Source organism: Haliotis rufescens, unplaced genomic scaffold (genome assembly GCF_023055435.1).
Source record: "Haliotis rufescens isolate VD_foot unplaced genomic scaffold, xgHalRufe1.0.p SCAF_1, whole genome shotgun sequence".
In the NCBI taxonomy this organism is placed as follows: domain Eukaryota; kingdom Metazoa; phylum Mollusca; class Gastropoda; order Lepetellida; family Haliotidae; genus Haliotis; species Haliotis rufescens.
The window spans coordinates 842,176-870,086 of record NW_025963779.1 but is presented as its reverse complement, the minus strand read 5'-3'; the positions used below and the strand labels follow the sequence as shown (position 1 = coordinate 870,086).

The 27,911-nt window shown below is 43.1% G+C and overlaps 1 protein-coding gene and 2 long non-coding RNA genes across 4 annotated transcripts in view; 2 read left to right on the top strand and 1 right to left on the bottom strand.

Moving 5' to 3' along the window:
• Nucleotides 1–4,134: 4,134 nt before the first annotated feature.
• On the bottom strand, nt 4,135–6,047 carry LOC125372237. Of its 2 annotated transcripts, XR_007218038.1 has the most exons (3): nt 4,961–6,047; nt 4,631–4,733; nt 4,135–4,291 (listed from the first exon to the last, which is right to left on the bottom strand). It is a non-coding gene; the product is annotated as an uncharacterized LOC125372237 (long non-coding RNA). The 2 variants fall into 2 exon arrangements; XR_007218037.1 differs by lacking the exon at nt 4,135–4,291 and having other exon boundaries at nt 4,326–4,733.
• Nucleotides 6,048–13,492: 7,445 nt separating this feature from the next.
• LOC124124189 lies at nt 13,493–14,667 on the top strand. The gene is made up of 3 exons (XR_006859421.2): nt 13,493–13,921; nt 14,308–14,376; nt 14,608–14,667. It is a non-coding gene; the product is annotated as an uncharacterized LOC124124189 (long non-coding RNA).
• Nucleotides 14,668–15,672: 1,005 nt separating this feature from the next.
• LOC124124175 (orexin receptor type 2-like) overlaps nt 15,673–27,911 on the top strand; it is a 48,266-nt gene continuing 36,027 nt past the window's right edge. Inside the window, exon 1 of the mRNA XM_046487268.2 lies at nt 15,673–15,923. The gene's annotated coding sequence lies outside the window, so the exon portion shown is untranslated. The remainder of the gene's footprint in view (nt 15,924–27,911) is intronic.

Sequence of the window (27,911 nt, the reverse complement as noted above, 5' to 3'; positions counted from 1 at the left end):
TAGAAGTTTGAGTTCATAGTATTGTAGGAATAGACACGTTTGTATTCATAGTATTGTAGGAATAGACACGTTTGTATTCATATTATTGTAGGAATATGGAAGTTTGTATTCATAGAATTGTAGGAATATGGAAGTTTGTGTTCATAGTATTGTAGGAATATGGAAGTTTGTGTTCATAGTATTGTAGGAATAGACACGTTTGTATTCATAGTATTGTAGGAATATAGAAGTTTGTGTTCATAGAATTGTAGAAATAGAAACATTTGTATTCATAGTATTGAAGGAATATAGAAGTTTGTGTTCATAGTATTGTAGGAATAGACACGTCTGTATTCATAGTATTGTAGGAATATAGAAGTTTGTGTTCATAGTATTGTAGGAATATAGAAGTTTGTGTTCATAATATTGTAGGAATATAGAAGTTTGTGTTCATAGTATTGTAGGAATAGAAACGTTTGTATTCATAGTATTGTAGGAATAGACACGTTTGTATTCATAGTATTGTAGGAATATGGAAGTTTGTATTCATAGTATTGTAGGAATATGGAAGTTTGTGTTCATAGTATTGTAGGAATATGGAAGTTTATGTTCATAGTATTGTAGGAATAGACACGTTTGTGTTCATAGTATTGTAGGAATATAGAAGTTTGTGTTCATAGAATTGTATGAATATACACGTTTGTATTCACACTATCGAAGGAATATCCAAGTTTCTATTCATAGTATTGTATGAATATGCATGTTTGTTTTTTATAGTATTATAGGAATAGACACTTTTGTATTCATAGTATTGAAGGAATATACAAGTTTGTAATAATAGTTTGAAGGAATATGGAATTTGTATTTATAGTATTGAAGGAATATACAAGTTTGTATACATGATATTGTATGAATATACAAGTTGTATTTATAGTATTCTAGGAATAGTCACGTTTAAGTGATGTGTGTTTTGGAGGTGTATATACACACCGAGCCGACCAGTCCTTGTTTTCGTCCATCAATGCAGCGCGCCAGGCAGGGTGACAACAAGTACCATCTTTAAACGTCTTTTGGTATGACGCGGCCGGGCCTCGAATCCCCGACCTTCCACTCTCCGGGAAGACTCTGTCTCCACTCCACCACGGAGGCGGTCTGATTATTTACAGACCGAAATCAGAGCGTGGCTTTACATGCGTGTGTTCCTAAGTCTATACACACTCGATCTGGTCGTGGAAGTTATCCTTGTGGACGCTGATGTCACTCATCAACAATTACCTTACATTGCAAGTTCGATCCTCAGCGCGCCTCCATTTGAAATGTAAAAGAGTGCGCCTGGTTTTAATCACGTGATATTGCCAGTAACTTGGGTGGAGCTGTATTTGAAGACAGCGGGTCATTTTTGCCAAGAAGAAAACCTTGACCTTTGACTTCTTTACATCTGGATAGATCTGTGTAAGAAATTAAATGAACTGTCATGTTGATTTTATCCATCGTATTGTGACACAGTAATACTGTAAAATCTTAAACATATCACAATTTGCGTGACTTTAAATTTCATGTAAATTGTAATATATTCATCATTATAAAATATTAAACGTGTACACAAATATTAAAGTCCTAGTTCTAAAGTAATTGTGAGCAGTAGGTAGTTCATGGACGTTGAGCGATTAGACAGCGAGAGGTGTATTTCTTTCTATTGAAGTATAACTTAGAGGGACTGAGATATTTACTGTGAAACACAACTGAACTGTAGTTTTGCTAATACTAATTTACCAGAGTGATTTTATTCCTTTCTGTATCAAAATAATCGTGTTGTCATGCCATGACAGGGTAACAACTCATGTCCATGACAGACAGTGACCGACAAGGGCGAGGCCGTCTCTATACTGCACGTGCATGCAGGTACACAGACAACACCAAAACTGCCTGTAAAGATATTTCATATTTCAAATATATTAATTGTGTAATTGCCATGGTTATTATAACAACAACTCATTAACTCCCTTTGTTGTGTTTAATTGTGAAATCCATTCGGTAGAAGAGACCCTGTTTTATGTAAACAATGTTTTTTAAATGTTTGTTGTGTGAAAACATCGAAAAACAATCACTTCGTTTCTGCAGGCAAATGCCGTGTAATGTATTACTGATTAATAATGTTGATATACACTATACGGTAATTGTGCTCACTGTGTGCTATATGTATGTTAATAGCTTGTAATATCCGGCTATTGATAACGATCTAAACACGTTTTTGTTAATTCAAGTGGCGTGATCATTTTAAAATTTGATAATTCATTTAACGTCGCGTGCGTGTGCGTGCGTGTATGTATGTGTGCGTGTATGTGTGTGCGTGCGTGCGTGCGCGCACTTGTACCTGTCCGGACTAATGCTAGCCCACTGGCGCAGTTTATCACGAATACCCCCCAGCAGCACACATCTCAGGTTAGTGAGGCAACACATTTAAGGCGTTAATACCTTTATCTGTATCTTCAGCTGTGTATCACCCATCCTTAACACATCACAGGTACCATGTATACATTCGTGGCATACCAGCAACTGGTAAGCTATTATTCTTACTAAACTTCACGCGAAAAGACATTTACGGCAAGCATGGGTTGCTGAAGACCTATTCCACCCCGGATCTTCACGGGGACAAGCATGGGTTGCTGAAGACCTATTCCACCCCGGATCTTCACGGGGACAAGCATGGGTTGCTGAAGACCTATTCCACCCCGGATCTTCACGGGGACAAGCATGGGTTGCTGAAGACCTATTCCACCCCGTATCTTCACGGGGACAAGCATGGGTTGCTGAAGACCTATTCTACCCCGGATCTTCACGGGGACAAGCATGGGTTGCTGAAGACCTATTCTACCCCGGATCTTCACGGGGACAAGCATGGGTTGCTGAAGACCTATTCCACCCCGGATCTTCACGGGGACAAGCATGGGTTGCTGAAGACCTATTCCAACCCGGATCTTCACGGGGACAAGCATGGGTTGCTGAAGACCTATTCCACCCCGGATCTTCACGGGGACAAGCATGGGTTGCTGAAGACCTATTCCACCCCGAATCTTCACGGGGACAAGCATGGGTTGCTGAAGACCTATTCTACCCCGGATCTTCACGGGGACAAGCATGGGTTGCTGAAGACCTATTCCACCCCGGATCTTCACGGGGACAAGCATGGGTTGCTGAAGACCTATTCCCCCCCGGATCTTCACGGGGACAAGCATGGGTTGCTGAAGACCTATTCCACCCCGGATCTTCACGGGTCACATATACCGTGTACAAAGTGTGTTTATACAGATGGTATAGTATTCTACATAATGTATAGACAGATGATACAGTATTTTATATAATGTGTAGACAGATGGTAAAGTATTCTACATAATGTGAAGCAGATATTATGGCATTCTACATAATGCGTAGGCTGATGGTATAGCATTCTACATGATGTGTAGGCAGATGGTATAGCATTCTACATAATGTAGAAGGCTAATGATACGCTCTAAAATTAAGTGTTGATATATAACGCAAAATTAAATGTGTCAAGAGAGAGAGAGAGAGAGAGAGAGAGAGAGAGAGAGAGAGAGAGAGAGAGAGAGAATTAACTCGATCAACGTGTACGTCATCGTCTGAACACGCATCAGACACTCCCTCAACTGGCCAACGTATTACAAGCAAAATGGTGCAGAATCCCGCAGGACAGGATTCGAACACTTATTCAGTCAGTGCCGGGGAAATGCAGAACCGTGATTGCTGCCCGGGGCGGTCACACGAAAAACTGAGTTCAGCGCAACCTTGTGGCCTTATGAGACATGACAATGAACAGTTTTCAATGCTTTTGTACAACGAAAACATGTGACTATCGAACTCCAAAATTTCATATATGTATCTATGATATTGAAATATATTAAATGTATCGACTTTATTAGGTGCTATAAATTTACTAAAAATCTGCCTGTGCAGTTCTTTTTTGTTTATCTGTCGCTGTAAACAATGCCTATAAAGGCTTTTAAATAGTGAAAAGAAATACAGGAAAACCGTGTCACGTGTAAAGCAAAGGTTTGCAATATAAAAATTAGGAATAATATAATCAGACTAAATGGTGAGAACTCAGAGTAAGGAGATTTATTCTGATGGCGTAATTATATCATCTTATGAATGTTGGACAAGAAGAGAGGTTTACATTATCAGCTTTGACAATTGCATTGGCAACTGTATCATTATTCATGAACACCATCAGACTTGGCGAATGTTTCTTGGACACTTTGTGTACAGCCTTGTTTACTTCGTCAGGTGAAAAGTCCTGCAAAATCAAATAAACAATGTAACAACCCCAGTAAGACAGAATTGTGTAGTTTTAATCTACTAAAAATATAGAAAGTATGACCTTAAGCATCAGGGTGGATGAGTGGCCCAGTCGTCTCGGTGAGTTGTGCAGAGTTGTGGGTTCAAATCCCAGTCCGCACAGATAAAGTTTCTAGGTTTGTCAGCACTCAGCACCGTGGGTTTCCTCCTCCCACATTAAGCTGACACACCGTTATATAACTGGAATAATGTTCAAAGTGGCGTTAAACTCAACTCACTCGCTTAAATATGATTTGAAGAGTCACATACAGGACAATCGAAGACATTTCTTACATACGCGGATAACTGTAAATAATTAAAGCGGTTATTCTACTCCTTCCTCTGTCATATGCACTTTCCTTTTCCATACACAGGAAGGATGAAATATCATCCTGAAGTCTCTGTGAAAAGAGAAGATATATATTTCAGAAATTTCAACAACACGACCTCAAGCGGCATCACATGATAATAATCACTGCTGAGTTGTTCCATTAAATATCAGAAAGGGAGTATACCTAGAATGTGGAGAGCCGAAACATCAGAGAGTTATTAATTTTGGAGATATAGATTTTATTGGTACATGTATATCATTAACGTTTGTATATTACACTACACTCTTTTGACATACCTCGTTTCCTTCTCCCTTTCTGTAGCGACCTCTTGATGTGAGTCAATGTTCTTTTGGGTACTGGTGCAGAGATCTTTGCCTTTAATGAGCTTCCATTTCCGCAAAGACCTGAAATAGACTGACGAATGATACTGAGTGTTAACTAAACAGTATTAACATTTTATGATGTCTGTATTCTGTAAAAGATCAAAGACTTGCGGGTTTAAGGATGGTAATAGTACAACCGTTCCGCACACGGTACAATATATTTATAGTGTTACTTTCAAAGGGTTTATTTCACATTACAATATTGAAAAAGACAACATCCAAAGATGGGATTGATGAAACATGGATCTCCAACAATATATAATGTTGCTTAACAAGACAAGCGCTCCAACAACAACATACAATGTTGCTTTACAAACCAACCACTCCAACAACAAATTCCGGCAATGCTGCTGTACAAGACAAAATCTCCAACAACAACCTACAGTGCTGCTATACAAGACAAGACTTTCCAACGACTAGCACAACAACTACAATGTTGCTATACAAGACAGGATCTCCAACAAAAACCTACAATGTTGCTATACAAGGCAAGCACCCCAACAACAACTACAATGTTGCTATACAAGGCAAGCACCCCAACAACAACTACAATGTTAATTTACAAGACAGGATCTCCAATAATAACCTACAATGTTGCTATACAAGACAAGTACTCCAACAACTTCCTACAATGTTGCTATACAAGGCAAGCACCCCAACAACAACTACAATGTTAATTTACAAGACAGGATCTCCAACAATAACCTACAATGTTGCTGTACAAGGCATGCACCCCAACAACAACTACAATGTTGCTTTACAAGACAGGATCTCCAACAATAACCTACAATGTTGCTGTACAAGGCATGCACCCCAACAAGAACTACAATGTTGCTATACAAGGCAAGCACCCCAACAACAATAACTACAATGTTGCTATACAAGACAGGATCTCCAACAATAACCTACAATGTTGCTATACAAGACAAGCACCCCAACAACAACTACAATGTTAATTTACAAGACAGGATCTCCAACAATAACCTACAATGTTGCTGTACAAGGCATGCACCCCAACAACATCTACAATGTTGCTTTACAAGACAGGATCTCCAACAATAACCTACAATGTTGCTGTACAAGGCATGCACCCCAACAAGAACTACAATGTTGCTATACAAGGCAAGCACCCCAACAACAATAACTACAATGTTGCTATACAAGACAGGATCTCCAACAATAACCTACAATGTTGCTATACAAGACAAGCACCCCAACAACAACTACAATGTTAATTTACAAGACAGGATCTCCAACAATAACCTACAATGTTGCTGTACAAGGCATGCACCCCAACAACAACTACAATGTTGCTTTACAAGACAGGATCTCCAACAATAACCTACAATGTTGCTATACAAGGCAAACACCCCAACAACAACTACAATGTTAATTTACAAGACAGGATCTCCAATAATAACCTACAATGTTGCTGTACAAGACAAGCACCCCAACAACAACTACAATGTTGCTATACAAGACAGGATCTCCAACAATAACCTACAATGTTGCTATACAAGGCATGCACCCCAACAAGAACTACAATGTTGCCATACAAGGCAAGGACCCCAACAACAATAACTACAATGTTGCTATACAAGACAGGATCTCCAACAATAACCTACAATGTTGCTATACAAGACAAGCACCCCAACAAGAACTACAATGTTGCTATACAAGGCAAGCACCCCAACAACAATAACTACAATGTTGCTATACAAGACAGGATCTCCAACAACAACACCTACAATGTTGCTATACAAGACAAGCACCCCAACAACAACTACAATGTTGCTATACAAGGCAAGCACCCCAACAACAACAACTACAATGTTGCTATACAAGACAAGCACCCCAACAACAATAACTACAATGTTGCTATACAAGACAGGATCTCCAACAATAACCTACAATGTTGCTATACAAGACAAGCACTCAAGCAACATCCTACAATGTTGCTATACAAGGCAAGCACTCCAACAACAACTACAATGTTGCTATACAAGACAGGATCTCCAACAATAACCTACAATGTTGCTTTACAAGACAAGCACTCCAACAACAACAACTACAATGTTGCTATACAAGGCAATCACTCCAACAACAAGAACTACAATGTTGCTATACAAGACAGGATCTCCAACAATAACCTACAATGTTGCTATACAAGACAAGCACTCCAACAACAACAACTACAATGTTGCTATACAAGGCAAGCACTCCAACAACAACAACTACAATGTTGCTATACAAGACAAGCACTCCAACAACAACAACTACAATGTTGCTATACAAGACAGGATCTCCAACAATAACCTACAATGTTGCTATACAAGACAAGCACTCAAGCAACATACCTACAATGTTGCTATACAAGGCAAGCACTCCAACAACCTCCAACTATGTAGCTATACAAGACAGGATCTCCAATAACAACCTACGGTGTTGCTACACAAGACAAGATATCCAACAACAACCTTTAATGTTGCTGTACAAGACAATCACTCCAACCCGGTGTGCACTGACCCGAATGCGGATTGTATTTTCAACACAGTGTACGTACACTCACGCACACACACGCACACGCACCCACCCACACACACACACACACACACACACACACACACACACAGAGACAGACGTTAAAAGATGGTACTTGTTGTTACCCTGTCTGGCGCTTGGTATTAAGGGGCTAAACCAAGGAACTGGTCGGCTCGGAGTCAGTATACTGTGTCTGAGTGGGGTATCCATGTTAAACTGCGGCATGGTATCTCAGTGTGCTAGCACTATAAATCGGCATCAGTCCGGAGTAGTACAAGCAGCCACACACACGTGCATGCACGTCGCTATATAAATGCAATAATCTTGGACGCGACGTTAAACCCCATTTCACCTCACCCCACCATCGGGAAGAATATATCGGGGGATTCCGACACTGATAGAAACGTCCGTAAAATATATTCGAGGCCCCAGAACGTCTCTTGTACACCATTTATTGTCTCCCCTTGGGTTAGGCTTAGGGGTTAGGGGGTTCAAGGATCAGTACTCCTATAACAACCTACAGTATTGCTATCCATAACAAGCACTCCAACAACAACCTATGGTGTTGCCATACAAGACAAGCACTCAAGCAGCGTCCCACAATGTTGCTTTACAAGACAATATTTCCAACAACATCCTAAGGTGTTGCTATACAAGACATGCACTCAAGCAGTGTCCTACAATGTTGCTATACAAGACCTGCACTCAAGCAGTGTCCCACAATGTTGCTTTACAAGACAAGATCTCCAACAGCATCCTACGGTGTTGCTATACAAGACATGCACTCAAGCAACGTCCCACAATGTTGCTTTACAAGACAAGATCTCCAACAACATCCCACGGTGTTGCTATACAAGACATGCACTCAAGCAACGTCCCACAAAGTTGCTATACAAGACCTGCACTCAAGCAGTGTCCCACAATGTTGCTTTGCAAGACACTATCTCCAACAACATCCTATGGTGTTGCTATGCAAGACATGCACTCAAGCAGTGTCCCACAATGTTACTTTACAAGACACTATCTCCAACAACATCCCACGGTGTTGCTATACAAGACATGCACTCAAGCAACGTCCCACAAAGTTGCTTTACAAGACACTATCTCCAACAACATCCCACGGTGTTGCTATACAAGACACGCACCCCAACCACAACTACAATGTTAATTTACAAGACAGGATCTCCAACAATAACCTACAATGTTGCTATACCAGACAAGTACTCCAACAACTTCCTACAATGTTGTTTTACAAGACAATATGTCCAACAACTTCCTACAATGTTGCTTTAAAATGCAAGATATCCAACAACAACCTACAATGTTGCTATACAAGACATGCACTCAAGCAACGTCCCACAAAGTTGCTTTACAAGACAAGATCTACAACATCATCCCACGGTGTTGCTATACAAGACAAGCACTCAAGCAGTGCCACACAATGTTGCTACACAATACAAGATATCCAACAACATCCTACGGTGTTGCTATACAAGACAAGAAGTCCAACAACATCCTACGGTGTTGCTACACAAGGCAAGCGCTCCAACAACAACCTACAGTGTTGCTATACAAGACAAGATGTCCAACAAAATCCTACGGTGTTGCTACACAAGGCAAGCGCTCCAACAACAACCTACGGTGTTGCTATACAAGACAAGATGCCCAACAACATCCCACAGTGTTGCTACACAAGGCAAGCGCTCCAACAACAACCTACGGTGTTGCTATACAAGACAAGATGTCCAACAACATCCTACGGTGTTGCTACACAAGGCAAGCGCTCCAACAACAACCTACGGTGTTGCTATACAAGACAAGATGCCCAACAACATCCCACAGTGTTGCTATACAAGACAAGCACTCAAGCAGTGCCACACAATGTTGCTACACAATACAAGATATCCAACAACATCCTACGGTGTTGCTACACAAGGCAAGCGCTCCAACAACAACCTACGGTGTTGCTATACATGACAAGATGTCCAACAACATCCTACGGGGTTACTACACAAGGCAAGCGCTCCAACAACAACCTACGGTGTTGCTTTACCAGAGAGATGTCCAACAACTTTCTACAACGTTGCTTTATAATACAAGATCTCCAAAGACTTCCTACAATTCTGCTTTACAATACAAGATCACCAATAACTGCCTACAATGTTGCTATACAAAGCGAGCACTCCAACAACAACTTCCTACAATGTTGCTATACAAGACAAGATCTCAAACCATAACCTACAATGCTGTTATTGACCTTTTTCACACTTCGCTACTTCCGGTTTGAAAGCGAGGCTTGGAGAGCAGACAGTGAAGGCCGGATAACACATAAAAAACACATAGAGATGTCAACAAGGCACGCAATCGGGACAAACTGTGACAATTTAACCATCCCGGTACATTTATCGTAAGTATGGAACATTATTCTTATTCTTATCATTGACAAACTATTCAACTGTTATCTGGTCTCCTTACCCATATAAATTTGAGTCTGGCCGTTCTGTTGTGATTTCATTTTAAAATATCCATGACCACCCGGTAACTCCCAGTGCAGTTTATGGTAGCTGAACAGACTTAATACAAATGCTACTGAGATCTTGTAAAGAATAATTCATTGTTTACACACCATTAAGCCAAACTATTTATTGTGAGTTTAAATAACTTTGCGGGTTGTATTTGAAGTCAAAATACTGACCTTTTGACCGTATCTAGTTATATGTCAGAAACTAACTAAAATGATATGTTAATATAATGTATCAAATTGTAACCTACTGAGAATTTACAATCGTAACAAATCAGAATTTTGCATCAGTTGCGTATTTGATGTAAATTGTAATGGACTCAAATGCATTTCAATAAAATATTAGACCTCTAGATCTACTTGTGCTGTCGATATTGTGAAAGTTGTTATTTTGATTCTCAATGTTGACAGATTAGATACCATGAGGTGTAATATTTCAACTGTATTGTTACATAAAAGGTGTTTAAATATTTGAAGCAAAGTACAGTTTGATCTGCAATTTTGTAAACAATATTTCTACCAAAATGATATTTACTTTACTGTACTAAATTAATTATGTCATGAAATGAACAAAAACCCAACTAATTATTGGCCAGTGAATGTTCAATCTACATGTGATCTTTATATAATTTACACAAACAGATAACTCTTTAACAGTTTGTATTCAAATATTTCAAATGCATAAATTGATATTGACATTACTATAAACTTAAAGTATAAACAGAATTATTTTTAATTCCAATGCATATTGCAATCATAACTCATTTATTCTCTTTGTTTAATTGTGAAACCCATCTGGTTTTATGTCCACAAACATGTTTTGAAACTTTAAAAACAAAATGATTTCTCTTGTGTAATCAATTGCCATGTATTATTGATTATTAATCATAACAATTTATATGTAAAAATATAGTTGTGCTTACTGTGTCATTTTTCAATAATTATATTGTTATGATGTAATATTTTACTATTGTTAACAATCTTTAGAACTTTAGTTTATTTCAATCAAGTCAAGTGGTGTGATCATTTTGATAAATTTTATAATTCAATCAAAACGTGAAATATAAAAAAATATAAATACATGGAAGAAATTTGTTTTCCTTGTCAAATAACGATGATAGCATGAATTTATTTCATCTTGTGATGTGACAAAGTTAATATTTTCAAGTCAAGATACCAATTTTAGTAAACAACAAGAAGAGATAAACATTATATTGACAAAATATATTCAAGTCTTATATTTTCTTTGTGATCTTCATGACCTTACCATAGTGTCAATGAGGCAGACTGACTGTAGGGGTTACAAAACGTGATATTTCACCTGATTTTAATAAAAATCTTATTTATTTCACTCTAGCGAAAGTATGTTTTCATCATGGTCAGACTAAACAAAGTATGTCATGATTAAATACATACCGGTAATACAAATATCAAAACGTGTTTCATTAAAACATGAGTAAATTTCTGTGTGACTTTGATATAAAGACCTGTAGTACACTGTCATTAAATTGATGGATCTGTTGAGTTTACTGTTTACACAGAATATACCGTTTGAGTTTTAGACATATCAGATGAATTGATGCCTTCAAGATTGTTCTAAAGTTGCATGTAATGTTACACACTGTGATTAATTTTCCTTAAATTTCTCTATTTGAGATGAATGTTGTTTTCTAAATAAGCACTATTTTGAGAGAAGGTGAACATGCATTGTTTATAAAAAATTTTTTTATTGAAGTAGAAATATTATTACAATATTATTGAATTATTCATTTCAGGCCAGCGAGTCAACACAGTGAAGTACTATTATCCAGTGATGGATGTCTGGAGGAGCTTTCTGCTGACAGTAACACACTGGTTACAATGTGCGTCCTGTCAAAGGACGAGGAAGTGAAAAGCCATTTTCTTTCAAACAACAAATGTGCCTCCTGTCACATTTCACTTAAATAGGACGAGGAAGTGAAAAACCTTATTCACTCACAAAACAACATGTCCAATATTTATCAGACACTAAAAAAGCACATTGTACCATATGTTTACAAGCAAGAAAATTATTTTCTCCTGGAATTTAATTAGGTGCTTTTGACTGACAAAGACACCCGGTCCATGTTAAGTTTTGAAAACTTATATTGTGAGAAATAAAGACATGAAAATTTCGGTTTGTTTTTCTTTGTTAAATATAAGAAATCCAGATTGTTCAATCAACATAATTTGTACCGATACATATATATTATCTGGGCTTGATTACCAATTGAAGTTGAATCTATTTTATCTTTTGTTATTTTAACTGTACTCATATCTGATCAAGACATTTTCAAAATTAGTAGCTTCCTTTTGATATACAATTACCTATCATCATACAGGATTAGGTGAGGGTGTTCAAGAAGTTTGTGGTTGTATTAATTCTTATATTTCTTCAATTTCATGTATTCTTTATATTTATCAATTTTTAGTTTCCTTTTAACTTATTTTAAACAGTTCACACATTATTACTTTTGTCGTGTACGGTGCAATCTCAATCGGCAATAATCAGTTAAGTAAGTGATGTTTGAAGAACAAGTAAAGTATCATCTGTCATTGTACACACTGAATAGAGTTATTGCCCCTTCTGAATATTTATTTTGACACACGAATTATTTTGTGAACTAATTCATTTACATCGTAATATGTTAATATGAAACTAATAGCAGAAAAAGTGTCTTTTGTCAACTGGACTCATGGCAAAACGATAGTGCATTGTGCAGCAAACACCACTATGAAACGTGAAATAAACATGATCGACGATCTTGAGTTCGCCAAGCAACACACTGACTGAGCAAATTTGCAAAAGTACACTGATGTGTTTCATGTTATGCGGTTCATTTACGGTACAAAACTTCTGTCATTGAATGTACTGTCACATTGTACCTCTATGCCGACGAGGTTATGATAAAACAATCTATTTCTGAAATACGTATCTCGAAATGCACCTTTCGATTCACATCCGGGATCCTGACAGCAAAATGCTAATTCCAGTGTATTACAGGCATATTTCAGTTGGACCTCATGATTAAATGTGAAATATTTTCTGTATTAGAAACAGAGGATACCATTTTTTGTTTGTTTGAAATGTCCATCAGTGAAATGCACAACATGCTGTCTGTTCCCTATGAGCTGATGCGACTTACACTGCATGAAGCTATGCTCTCCAAGCCTCGTTTTCGATCCAGGATGGCGAAAGTGTGAAAAAGGTCAATACAAGACAAACACTCAAACCATAATCTACAATGTTGCTGTACAAGACAAACACTCCAACAACAACCTACGGTGTTGCTTTTCAAGGCAAGCGCTCCAAAAACCTCCTACAATATTGCTGTGGCAGGCTCAATTATGTACATAACTTTTAATTAAGATTTATTAGTTAGTAGTAAGGTTATATGGCCTTGTTACCATTTTAACTGATTAGTTTATTACGATATTTACATGATAAGAAGATATTATTAGTTATAATATTAGTTATGTTTTATACCTTAGTATTTTTACCTTAAACATTCATTCCATAGCTCTGTAACATTAAGTAAGTTTACTCTCAGTCTAACTTCCACTAATTGTCACACTGCATGCTTTTGACTTACAGCACTCTTTGCCCCAGCGCCCCGGCCCAGTCTATTGTCTTGTTGATAGGCCAAGCTGGCCACAGCTACAACAATGTTTGGTGTTGAATTTTAGAAAATCAGTTGCTATTTGTCACCTCAAGGAAATACTCTGCGAGATTTATTGCTGCTTTCATTTCAATGTGAGGATTTGGATTGTAGAAGGATTTATTCATATTTAAGGTTAGTTGGTTATTTATTTTATGATGTTGTATATATGGATGTTTTCTAATTATTGCGATTTGAAATAATATATATTGTAGAATGCATTCTTAATTTGATTTATTAGAAACATAATGCATCTTGTATATATTTATAGTGCTTGATGAACGTACAGTTCAGTGAGTAATTATTATCTGTATAAAACAGTATTAAACACAAAACCTAAATATATATATAAACTAAGTAATATAACCCCCTCTGGACAGTAATGGAAAGTAAATGTATGTCTGTATGCTTGATGTATGTTTGAAATGAGTGGCTGTTGTACAATATATTTTTATACACTATTTTACCAAAGGATATCACTTGTATATAGTATTCTGCATTTGTATTTCTTTATTATGCAGATTTCTCAGTAGCAACGTTCACCGTTCGATCATTGTCACGGTATTACCAGTTCAGGTATCACCTATCTGGTATGTAATGTTCGTTATCACTCTATATCATATTAATATATTTTGTATCTGTGTATTGATGTATTGTACGGATACGTCTGATGTATTATGTAATGTAAAGTAAATGGTATTCATTTTAATGGTAGTGATATATATATATATATATTTTAGAAATTTAAAGAGTAACTATAACGGATTGTATATATTTATTTCTATGTTATATTTGCTTATGTTGTACTTTTATTGTTTCAGACTGAAATTAAGTACGTACATTCGTACTGATTATAAAATAAACGTCATCAGCCTCACCCCCGACAGCTGTTTGTGATTTATTTGGCCAGTAGAGCGCCTACTCCATTATCGGCCAACACAAGCACGGTTACATTGCTATGCCAGACAAGATGTTCAAAAACTTCCCACAATGTTGTTATACAAGACAAGATCTCCAACAACAACCTACAATGTTGCTCCACAAGACAAGCGCTCCAACAACGTCCTACAATGTTGCTCCACAAGACAAGCGCTCAAACCACGTCCTACAATGTTGCTATACAAGACAAGCACTCCAACAACTTCCTACAATGTTGCTATACAAGACAAGATCTCCAACAACAACCTTCGATGTTGCTTCAATAAACGAGTGAGTGAGTGAGTGAGTTTGGTTTTACGCCGTTTTTAGCAATATTCCAGCAATATCACGAGGGGACACCAGAAATGGGCTTCACACATTGTACCCATGTCGGGAATCGAACCCGGGTCTTCGGCGTGACGAGCGAACGCTTTAACCACAAGGCTTCCCGACCGCCCCTCCATAAACGATGACATGCATCAAGGAAGTCAGCAAGCCTGATTACCCGATCCCGTAGGGCGCCTCTCACGACAAGCATGGGCGCTGATGGCCAATTCTAACCCGGATCTTCACGGGAGAAAATACACCCCAAGAATAACCCCCACTTCAATGTTTCTTTACCTACAATGTTTCTATGAAAGACAATCCAACAATAACTCTTATTCTAATAAATGATTAAAAATAATACACGTGTTTTGATATCCTTTTGTTGCAATATTTGACTTATTCGTCATTGCGTTCATTTAAATACATTTCCTCCTATCCCGTAAACTCAAAAAACTTTATATTTTCGTTCCACTCCCATCGCTTTTTTCAAACAAGATCTCGCATTGAACAAACTTTGAACACACCAACATACGTCGCAGTGCATATGCCTACCACCCAGCAGCAGGTTCTGCCCCTCCGTATGGCCACAATATGGTTAAGACAACACTTGTTGGAAAACGAATCTAAGGTTAAAAAAGCCTTGAATTACAACCAGTTAACAATGCAAGGGGGCTCCACACAGACTCCGATCAGGAAATTGACAACACACGTGACCTAATCTCGCGTTAAACGAGATGTTGACAAAAACGGTCTTGTATTGCAAGCTCCATACTGCGCCGCTATCAGCAGTTGGCCATGTGCGGCGGCAGGTTCACTGACTCTCTGTGCGCTCTGTGGATGTAGCGGGCTACAGGCTTGTTCATACTGATATGGATTAATCCACATATATGAGGTGAGTGGATTTGTTACTGTACTTAACGTTTTATAGTTCAGGCTTCTTCTGCAAACCCAAATAGTTATGGTGAGTTGGAGGACTTGAAGCAGGGTGGTAGTTGTACTAGCCTTCACGGACGAGAAATCATTACGCATGAGTTCAGCGTGACGTCACTGATTAATCTTTGCTTTTCTCTCACAGCTGTGTAACACAGGTTAATTTGAGTGCATTCATTTGCGTGAGTGAGTGAGTGAGAGAGAGTGAGTGAGTGTGTTTGAATTAATGCCGCATTCAACAGTTTTCTCGTTTTGGCACGGCACCTCAGCTTATGGCGGAAAAGAACCCGACGTACTGGATGCCTTAGATGTTGTCCTCCTTGGTGAAACCCACGAGCACAGATATGGTCCGACAAACCCGAACTCAGTGTACATCTGGGAACCAAACCCACGATCAGAGGATTGTAGCACCATTGGGTCTCAGTTGTAGCGAATTGCAGCCTTAAATGTTTGGACCTCACGTCATTCCCGCGTTCCGAGATTGTTGACACGTTCTGATATGGCTGGGAGCTCATTTAGAGCCTTCCACTTATCAAACTTGATCATGACGTCATGATGGTCAAGATGGCATTATACCTGTTTGGAACATCTTAGTATGCGCCAGTCAACTCTACGCTTGGGTTAAGCGTACTTGGCATATGTACATACAAAAAACATAAATAATTATAAAAATATTTTTGAAACATTACAAACTGTAAATTATTTCACCTAAAACATTTATATTATTCGGACACAACCATCAGAGGGAGGTACGCTCAGTCCAAGACTGATGTATCAGCCCTGCAGCCAAGACAAGGTGATGGGCAGTCCAGCTCTGTTCGACCTATTTGTCCACACAACATTTCCGACCCATTTCCGTGTAGCGGCTGTAGCGGGTGTAACGGGTGTAGCGGGTGTAGCGGCTGTGACTGTTTGCATTTTTTTTTTGTGGCGAGGTATTAGCACTTTTGGACTGCGTGAATAATTGACGTATCAGGTTGCAGGAGTAAATATATTGACATTAGGGAGGGAACTCTGATAAAGAAGTGTGGTTCATACTTAAAATAAGATACGCTCTCACAACGTTGTGAGTTTCAATGTTAACATAATCTATATCTCCACTGATCTCGTTCATTATAAAATAATATTACGACAATGTAGTTATTACTTTTAAAAGATTAATTATGAAAAAAATTATTAATAACTTTCCCACTGTAGATATATCAATGTGAACAGTATCATGTATACCACTATGATTGTGCCAGCTTCATACCCCATGTTCCTTGGAAGCCCAGAACAAAGGTTTCAGGAAGTCGTTGTTGGGGAAACATATTACTGGTTTCGTTTTCATAATATGTTTGTTTTCTACTTACATATAACATAAATATTTAAACTGAAATGGGCCATACCCTTATTCCTGATTCTGAAAGTACCACATGCAAATTACAATACTTTTATCTTCTTGGTTACACGGGGACTCGCTGTGCAGAGTTGTGTCCCTTAGGCACACCGGAAACCTATGATTGTGGGTTCGAATCCGGGTTCGTCCCGATTATGTTTCAGTACTTTACCCGCGCTCGTGGGTTTCACCGAAGTGGTAAATGTCTGAGACCTTTCCTCCCACATTAAGCTGACACGCCGTGATATAACTGAAATACTGTTGAAAGCGGCGTTAAACCAAACTCACACACTCTTGGTTACACATGTGCACTTTATGACATCAACTTTTTAACAGGAAGGCATGCGTTGTGTTAATCATCTGGATCCAACTTATCTTTGTCAAATCTGTGATTTGATGACTTGTGACTCGTGCGCTGTGCTAGAGTGTCATCGACGCTCCAATTCGGTTGTGCAACGACCATCTGTATAGTTGTCAATAGTTGTTCCAATCTGCAGCCTGACTAGAAAACATCTGCATTCTCAATCAGGACATGCACAGGGCGTGTTGCGGTGTGTCCCGGGCCTGTGTTTGTGTGGAGGGAGGGAATTGGGACAGCTCACGGCGAGGGGCTCTCGACAGCTGTGAAACAGAACATTTAAGTTATCAATATTAAAACATCACCCAGAGCGTGTGTACAGAGGCTGTTTTCCCACACACCCAGGCTGAGGTTTGGTGGCGTGACGACGTTCAAGTGAAACTACGCGATAAAACGGAAATGAGGCGGTGATTCGATGTTACAAGCCAGAAGTGAGGTAGTGTGCCAAGGCGGGAGTGAGGTGGTGTGCCAAGGCGGACGTGAGGTGGTGTGACAAGGCGGGACTGAGGTGGTGTGACAAGGCGGACGTGAGGTGGTGTGCCAAGGCGGACGTGAGGTGGTGTGCCAAGGCGGACGTGAGGTGGTGTGCCAAGGCGGACGTGAGGTGGTGTGACAAGGCGGAAGTGAGGTGGTGTGCCCAGGCGGGAGTGAGGTGGTGTGCCAAGGCGGACGTGAGGTGGTGTGACAAGGCGGAAGTGAGGTGGTGTGACAAGGCGGTCGTGAGGTGGTGTGACAAGGCGGACGTGAGGTGGTGTGACAAGCCAGAAGTGAGGTGGTGTGACAAGGCGGACGTGAGGTGGTGTGACAAGCAAGAAGTGAGGTGGTGTGCCCAGGCGGGAGTGAGGTGGTGTGCCAAGGCGGGAATGAGGTGGTGTGCCAAGGCGGGAGTGAGGTGGTGTGCCAAGGCGGACGTGAGGTGGTGTGCCAAGGCGGACGTGAGGTGGTGTGACAAGGCGGAAGTGAGGTGGTGTGCCAAGGCGGACGTGAGGTGGTGTGACAAGGCGGACGTGAGGTGGTGTGACAAGCAAGAAGTGAGGTAGTGTGCCAAGGCGGGAGTGAGGTGGTGTGCCAAGGCGGACGTGAGGTGGTGTGCCACGCCAGAAGTGAGGTGGTGTGACAAGGCGGACGTGAGGTGGTGTGCCAAGGCGGACGTGAGGTGGTGTGACAAGCCAGAAGTGAGGTGGTGTGACAAGGCGGACGTGAGGTGGTGTGACAAGCAAGAAGTGAGGTGGTGTGCGCAGGCGGGAGTGAGGTGGTGTGCCAAGGCGGGAATGAGGTGGTGTGCCAAGGCGGGAGTGAGGTGGTGTGCCAAGGCGGGAGTGAGGTGGTGTGCCAAGGCGGACGTGAGGTGGTGTGCCAAGGCGGACGTGAGGTGGTGTGACAAGGCGGAAGTGAGGTGGTGTGCCAAGGCGGACGTGAGGTGGTGTGACAAGGCGGACGTGAGGTGGTGTGACAAGCAAGAAGTGAGGTAGTGTGCCAAGGCGGGAGTGAGGTGGTGTGCCAAGGCGGACGTGAGGTGGTGTGACAAGGCGAAAATGAGGCGGTATGACAGGGCGGAAGTGAGGCAGTATGACACGTGATGTGAATTGGGGTTTTAACGCCGCGTCCAAGAATATTTCACTCATATAGCGACGTGCATATACGTGTATGTGTTTGTGTGGCTTTTTGTACTTATCCGGACTGATGCCGATTTAAAGTGCTAGCTCACTGAGATACCATACCACAGTTTAACATGAATTCCCCACTCAGACACAGTATACTCAATCCGAGCCGACCAGTCCTTGTTTTAGCACCCTAATGCTGAGCGCCAGACAGGGTAACAACAAGTACCATCTTTTAACGTCTTTTGGTATGACGCGGCCAGCGATCGAACCCCGGACCTTCCGCTCTCCGGGCGGACGCTCTACCACTTGACCACGGAGGCGGTCTGAGGCGGTATGACAAGGCGGACGTGAGGTGGTGTGACAGGGCGGAAGTGAGTTGGTGTGACAAGGCGGAAGTGAGGTGGTGTGACAAGGCGGAAGTGAGGTGGTGTGACAAGGCGCAAGTGAGGCGGTATGACAAGGCGAGAGAGAGAGTAGGTTTGACAAGGCGCAAGTGAGGTGGTGTGACAAGGCGGAAGTGACAAGGCGAGAGAGAGTGGGTTTGACAAGGCGGATGTGAGGTGGTGTGACAAGGCGGAAGTGAGGTGGTGTGACAAGGCGGAAGTGAGTTGGTGTGACAGGGCGGAAGTTGGGTTGTGTGACAAGGTGGAAGTGAGGTGGTGTGACAAGGCGCAAGTGAGGTGGTGTGACAAAGCGAGAGAGAGTGGGTTTAACAAGGCGGAAGTAACAGGTGGGGTCCCTGGTTTTGACAAGGCGGAAGTGAGGTGGTGTGACAAGGCGGAAGTGAGGTTGTGTGACAAGGCGGAAGTGAGGTGGTATGACAAGGCGGAAGTGAGGTGGTGTGACAAGGCGCAAGTGAGGTGTTGTGACAAGGCGAGAGAGATTGGGTTTGACAAGGCGGAAGTGAGGTGGTGTGACAAGGTGGGAATGAATCGGTATGACAAGGAGAGAGTGACTGGGTTTGACAACGAAGCGGCTCGCGAGCAGAGACCGCTGATGTTTCAAATTTTAAAAAAATCAACCACATTTTTCTGTTATCGGTTAATGATTTATTAAGCTGGAGTATTCCCGTCTAGTGAAACAAGCTGTTGCGACATGGAGAGTGTAGGTAACAGGTGGGGAGGGGGAGGGGGAGGGGGAGGGGGACATTTTATCATTTTCAAGTTTTGTCCGCATGACAGACACGAGCGGCTCATCGCACGCACAGAAACAAAACATAAACTCAACGCGTGGACCTGAATGTCACTACCGGTACCTATGGCTCAGTTGGACAAATCTTTGATTGACATTTTGAACATTTCCAAGGTTGTTTTCAATCGTCAGGTGCCTTCAATGTGTCGCCACTGCCTCGCCTGTATGAACGCGAATGGTGGTCACACGCGATATTAACATTGTCAACTGAGGGAAGATACACCACTGGTCCCTGAGCGCGTGTCGCTGTCCCATGTTACCAGATGTTGGTTTTGTCAGTGAATGTGTGATGTTAAACTATTGATCAAATATATTGTTGTTTTCAATGACATAACATTTACACCACTTTATATGAAGCTAAGTTACTTTCCCCCCGTTAGTATATATACCTGTATAAATGTAACTGCCCTGAGCACTCCAGTCCGTGTGATGGGGATGCCGAGATTGTAATGATGTTAATCAATGGCGTTGTTGTCTCAGTATCACGACTGACATGGGGAGTCGGGTACGACCATTTGCCGCGTTGGGCCGGCACCATCTGTCAACACCGCTAACACCGCTAACACAAGGCATGTGGAAAATCAATGTTGTAATTACGTTTCAATAATTGTTTTAGATGACGTCGATTTGTTGCCGGATTTGCCGACATTGACTACACTGTTGTTCTGCTTGACATTGCTATCTCGTATTTCATCTATTCATCTCATGTTATTGAATGCTGGAGATGGTTTACAACATTCAAGGCTATTGACATAGGGGTTAATTCCCAGCGTTCTTGTCCTTGGCTGGGTAGCTGGGTAGATTTCACAATTTTTTATTCAAATGTTATTTCATTGTCATTTATGATTATCAGTCATTTGTTTATCATCAGTGGACCAACTGCATCCAGGTACTGAAGGGGTGTCTTTTCACGGCGATGAAGCTGTTCCTTGAGTCGGACGAGGCGACTGCTCATTGTCTCAAGTGTCTCAACATATTGATAATCCCTCATAGCAGGGGAGTGGACCAGTCCATAATCCCTCATAGCAGGGGAGTGGACCAGTCCATAATCCCTCATAGCAGGGGAGTGGACCAGTCCATTCATTAACTAGGTGTGACCAGCATGGCCCAATTAATTAGTGAGCTAATTTTAACTGCTTTTTGGGAGGTCTGCATTTTGGAGGTCTACGTTATGGGAGGGAACCCTTTAAACTAGTGCGTTTGGGTTGTGGGGCGGTGGGTCGTTAGGGCGGTGGGTCGTTAGAGCGGTGGATCGTTAGGGCGGTGTGGCGTTAGGGCGGTGTGTCGTAAGGGCGGTGTGTCGTTAGGGCGGTGTGTCGTTAGAGCGGTGGATCGTTAGGGTGGTGGATCGTTAGGGCGGTGTGTCGTTAGGGCGGTTGGTCGTTAGGGCGGTGTGGCATTAGGGCGGTGTGTCGTTAGGGCGGTGTGTCGTTAGGGCGGTGTGTCGTTAGGGCGGTTGATTGTTAGGGCGGTGTGTCGTTAGGGCGGTGGATCGTTTATGGGTGTGTGGCGTTAGAGCGGTGTGTCGTTAGGGCGGTGTGTCGTTAGGGCGGTTGATCGTTAGGGCGGTGTGTCGTTAGGGCGGTGTGTCGTTAAAGCGGTGGAGCGTTAGGGCGGTGTGGCGTTAGGGCGGTTGGACGTAAGGGCGGTGTGTCGTTAGAGCGGTGGATCGTTAGGGCGGTGTGGCGTTTGGGCGGTTGGACGTAAGGGCGGTGTGTCGTTAGAGCGGTGGATCGTTAGGGCGGTGTGGCGTTAGGGCGGTGTGTCGTTAGGGCGGTGTGTCGTTAGGGCGGTTGATCGTTAGGGCGGTGTGTCGTTAGGGCGGTTGGACGTAAGGGCGGTGTGTCGTAAGGGCGGTGTGTCGTTAGGGCGGTGGATCGTTAGGGCGGTGTGTCGTTAGAGCGGTGGATCGTTAGGGCGGTGGATCGTTAGGGCGGTGGGTCGTTAGGACGGTGTGTCGTTAGGGCGGTGTGTCGTTAGGGCGGTGTGTCGTTAGGGCGGTGTGGCGATAGGGCGTTAGGGCGGTGTGGCGGTAGGGCGGTGTGGCGTTAGGGCGGTGTGTCGTTAGGGCGGTGTGTCGTTAGAGCGGTGGATCGTTAGGGCGGTGTGGCGTTAGGGCGGTTGGACGTAAGGGCGGTGTGTCGTTAGGGCGGTGGATCGTTAGGGCGGTGTGTCGTTAGGGCGGTGTGTCGTTAGGGCGGTGTGTCGTTAGGGCGGTTGGACGTAAGGGCGGTGTGTCGTTAGGGCGGTGTGTCGTTAGGGCGGTGGATCGTTAGGGCGGTGTGTCGTTAGGGCGGTGTGTCGTTAGAGCGGTGGATCGTTAGGGCGGTGGATCGTTAGGGCGGTGGGTCGTTAGGGCGGTGTGTCGTTAGGGCGGTGTGTCGTTAGGGCGGTGTGGCGGTAGGGCGGTGTGGCGTTAGGGCGGTGTGTCTTTAGGGCGGTGTAGCGTTAGGGCGGTGTGGCTTTAGGGCGGTGGGTCGTTAGGGCGGCCTAGAGGTTAAAACACTTCTCTCATTATGGATCCATGTTCAAGGCCCCACATGGGCACACTGTGTGATGTTCGTTCTCAGCACATCCCCCCTACCGTCTTTATAATTTCTCTATAAAACGTTCTTGTTAGTTGAAGCACCCAGGCTGTCGTAGTCCTTGTTCAGTTGAAGAACTCAGGCTGTCATAGTCCTTGTTCAGTTGAAGCACCCAGGCTGTCGTACTCCTTGTTCAGTTGAAGCACCCAGGCTGTCGTAGTCCTTGTTCAGTTGAAGCACACAGACTGTCGTAGTCCTTGTTCAGTTGAAGAACGCAGGCTGTCATAGTCCTTGTTTAGTTGAAGAACTCAGGCTGTCATAGTCCTTGTTCAGTTGAAGCACCCAGGCTGTCGTAGTCCTTGTTCAGTTGAAGCACCCAGGCTGTCGTAGTCCTTGTTCAGTTGAAGCACACAGGCTGTCGTAGTCCTTGTTCAGTTGAAGCACCCAGGCTGTCGTAGTCCTTGTTCAGTTGAAGCACACAGGCTGTCGTAGTCCTTGTTCAGTTGAAGCACCCAGGCTGTCATAGTCCTTGTTCAGTTGAAGCACCCAGGCTGTCGTAGTCCTTGTTCAGTTGAAGCACCCAGGCTGTCGTAGTCCTTGTTCAGTTGAAGCACCCAGGCTGTCATAGTCCTTGTTCAGTTGAAGCACCCAGGCTGTCGTAGTCCTTGTTCAGTTGAAGCACACAGGCTGTCGTAGTCCTTGTTCAGTTGAAGCACCCAGGCTGTCGTAGTCCTTGTTCAGTTGAAGCACACAGGCTGTCGTAGTCCTTGTTCAGTTGAAGCACCCAGGCTGTCGTAGTCCTTGTTCAGTTGAAGCACCCAGGCTGTCGTAGTCCTTGTTCAGTTGAAGCACCCAGGCTGTCATAGTCCTTGTTCAGTTGAAGCACCCAGGCTGTCGTAGTCCTTGTTCAGTTGAAGCACCCAGGCTGTCGTAGTCCTTGTTCAGTTGAAGCACCCAGGCTGTCGTAGTCCTTGTTCAGTTGAAGCACACAGGCTGTCGTAGTCCTTGTTCAGTTGAAGCACCCAGGCTGTCGTAGTCCTTGTTCAGTTGAAGCACCCAGGCTGTCGTAGTCCTTGTTCAGTTGAAGCACCCAGGCTGTCATAGTCCTTGTTCAGTTGAAGCACCCAGGCTGTCGTAGTCCTTGTTCAGTTGAAGCACCCAGGCTGTCGTAGTCCTTGTTCAGTTGAAGCACCCAGGCTGTCGTAGTCCTTGTTCAGTTGAAGCACACAGGCTGTCGTAGTCCTTGTTCAGTTGAAGCACCCAGGCTGTCATAGTCCTTGTTCAGTTGAAGCACCCAGGCTGTCGTAGTCCTTGTTCAGTTGAAGCACCCAGGCTGTCGTAGTCCTTGTTCAGTTGAAGCACCCAGGCTGTCATAGTCCTTGTTCAGTTGAAGCACCCAGGCTGTCGTAGTCCTTGTTCAGTTGAAGCACACAGGCTGTCGTAGTCCTTGTTCTGTTGAAGCACTGATAACAACTTTATTTGAAACCTGTGTTTATCTTTTATCTCCCGAACGCTGCTTTGAGCACGTTCCGTGCGACTAATTGTTAGGTTAATCTTCATGAAATAAAATATCCATAACGCTCTGGTGCAATGTCTCTTTTCGATAACTGTTGCCTGGCTACACCAGATAACACCCACCGTCCTGGTTTCAAGGAAGAGGGAATGTGTTGCTGATGGATATATTTCCAGAGGACTGGGTGTGACTGGGATATGACTCTGTGTGTGTGTGTGTGTGTGTGTGTGTGTGTGTGTGTGTGTGTGTGGCGGGTGTGTGTGTGGCGGGGGTGTGGGTGTGTGTGTGTGTGTGTGTGTGTGGTGGAGGTTCAAGGGGTTGTGGATATAACTGATTGACGTCACTGTGTAGCGGAGGTTCAAGGGGTTGTGGAGAAAACTGATTGACGTCACTGTGTAGCGGAGGTTCAAGGGGTTGTGGAGATAACTGATTGACGTCACTGTGTAGTGGAGGTTCAAGGGGTTGTGGAGATAACTGATTGACTTCACTGTGTAGCGGAGGTTCAAGGGGTTGTGGAGATAACTGATTGACGTCACTGTGTAGCGGAGGTCCAGGGAAGTGTGGACATGTTGGATTGATGTTATTTACTTTACTTTGTCCACAATGAGAGTATTTCAGTTTTTCTAGACACCGCAGCTGTTACACTAGGGACACACAAGTCTTCATGCTCCGATCAGGTAATTTTTTGTAATACCGTTTAACTTTGAACTTGAAGTTGGTCTGAAAGGTCACGTGCCTATACGTCTACAACAATGCAGCGGGTTGAGTGTTCGGCTTGAGTTGCTGTTAGCTGAGATAAATGTTTATCCTGACGAAATATCCTCCCTAACATGTATTATTATATTCCTTGACTTGCGTGGGCTTACTGTAAAGGATACTTGGGCTTACTGTAAAGGATACTTGGGCTTACTGTAAAGGATACTTGGGCTTACTGTAAAGGATACTTGGGATTACATTGATTAACTTTAAAGATCAGTGTCCTTGCAAACACAGGAGCCGAATCCGAAGAGCGCCGAGTAACAAATTCGAGTGCAACTGGGGGCACGAGTGGCTCAGTCGTCTTGGGCGCCGCAATTTGCTGTGCAGACTTGCGTCCCTTGGGCACACCAGAAACCTGTGATAGTGGATTCGAATTCCGGTTCGGCCCGATTATGTCTCTAGGTTTGTCAGCAGCATACCCGTGCTCGTGGGTTTCACCCAACTGACTCGAGTGCCACTTGGGATGGTTCATGTTTATATATCCATGGCCATGAATAATGGAATGGAATGGTTCGGGTGTGTCACGTGATGACTGTGTAGGTTTGAATAATTATATATTGATTGACAGTTTTCTCCGAGCCGATCAGTCCTTGTTTAATATCCGATGTAGAATAAGTCTTCAGCAACCCATGCTTGCCGTAAATGGCGACGGTGCTTGTAAGAGGCGACTAATGAGATCGGGTAGTCAGACTCGCTGACTTGGTTGATGCATGTCATCGTATCCCAATGGCGTGGATCGATTCTCTTGTTGTCAATCACTGTATTGCCTGGATTATTTACAGAACGCCGTCAAATAGCTGGAATATTGCTGTGTGCGGCGTTAAAAACAGAACATACAAAACAAACAAAAACAGTCCTTGTTCAATGCTTGATACCGAGGTCCCAGCAGCGTAACAACAAGTACCACGTTAACGTATCTTTTGGTGTGGGGCGGTCGGGAATAGAATCCTCGACCTTGCGCTCCCCGGGCCGACACTAGACCACGAGACGGCTTTACCAATAACGGGTGTGACAAGTTGTAAACAAGGGTCTAAAACAATAAGCTGAACTCCGTCTACGCGCGAGACTGAAATGTGTCCATGCTGCAGCTGCACCATCCTATGTTTGACCCGATGTTGACACAAAGTTGTTGTTTTGATGACCGGATGTATTTCTACCAGTATCTCCGTATAGAAAAGGGTTTATTCAGTTTCGTGAACATACAATCAGCTGGAATACAGACATATTGGATAAATATGTTTGCCGAAGCCATTGTCCGAATGCGTCAACACAACACAATGCATTCACAACCTGTCCCCCGTCACCCTTGCTAGCACGTGGTGGACCACCGCGTGGCTGCTAGCTACAGGTTGCACTTGCGTGGTAAATATACACTGCACGACACATCAGTTGTCTGGGCAGGTTCGCGGGGCTGGTGTTTTCAGACGCGCCATTGTTCCCAGGTCTTGTAATGTATTGTGGAAGTGGGAACATGTGCTAATGACATTTTCCGAACTCAGTTCATACAGGTTTATGTAAGCCTCACAAACATTCTGTAGTCGAAGAAAACCATCCAGGTCCGAGACACGCACAACTCGTGACTTTCAACATCAGGTAGTCTGTCATACAGACCCCGAAACAAATATATCCAATACAGCCAATGCAAATCAATAATGTTTGGCAAGTCTAGATTACTCCAGTATCTGAAAATGAGGAATGTCTCTGGGCTCCTTTTTATTATATCTTATAACTATGATTTATAAAAAAAATTTATGTGAAGAGAACAAAGGGATATCAGAGGAGGACAAGGGATATCGGAGGACGACATGGGGATATCCGAGGAGGACAAGGGCATATCAGAGGAGGACAAGGGGATATCCGAGGAGGACAAGGGCATATCAGAGGAGGACAAGGGGATATCAGAGGAGGACAAGGTGATATCAGAGGAGGACAAGGGCATATCAGAGGGGGGTGGGGGGGGGGGGGGGGGGGGGGTGGCAAGGGGTTATCAGGCCGGGCCAAGGGGTTATCAGTGGAAGGCAAGGGGATATCAGAGCAGGACAAGGGGATATCAGAGGTGGACAATGGGATATCAGAGGAGGACAAATAGTTATCCGAGGAGGACAAGGGCATATCAGAGGAGGACAAGGGGATATCAGAGGTGGACAATGGGATATCAGAGGAGGACAAGGGGATATCAGAGGAGGACAAGGGCATATCAGAGGAGGGCAAGGGCGTATCAGAGGAGGACAAGGGGATATCAGAAGAGGACATCAGAAGAGGACAAGGGGATATCAGAAGTGGACAAGGGGATATCAGAAGAGGACAAGGGAATATCATAGGAGGACAAGGGGATATGAGTTTACAAGATATCGGATATCACCTTGTACGTATTTCTCAGGGGGTGTCGATCTAGAAATAACCACTGTTGATGTTGGATGAAGCAGATGGTTTGGGTAGGTAGTCTGCTGGTGCAGCTCTTGATACGTCACACACCTGAGTTGGTCTGGGAACGTATAGCCTAATCGTGTGACTTTGTCCTTTATCTATATTGAAGTGTGTCCGATAATACCAAACTGAATCTTCTATGGAAGTCGAGGCCCGGCCATGTCGCCTTTCATGACCTTCTGACCCCAGGCTGCA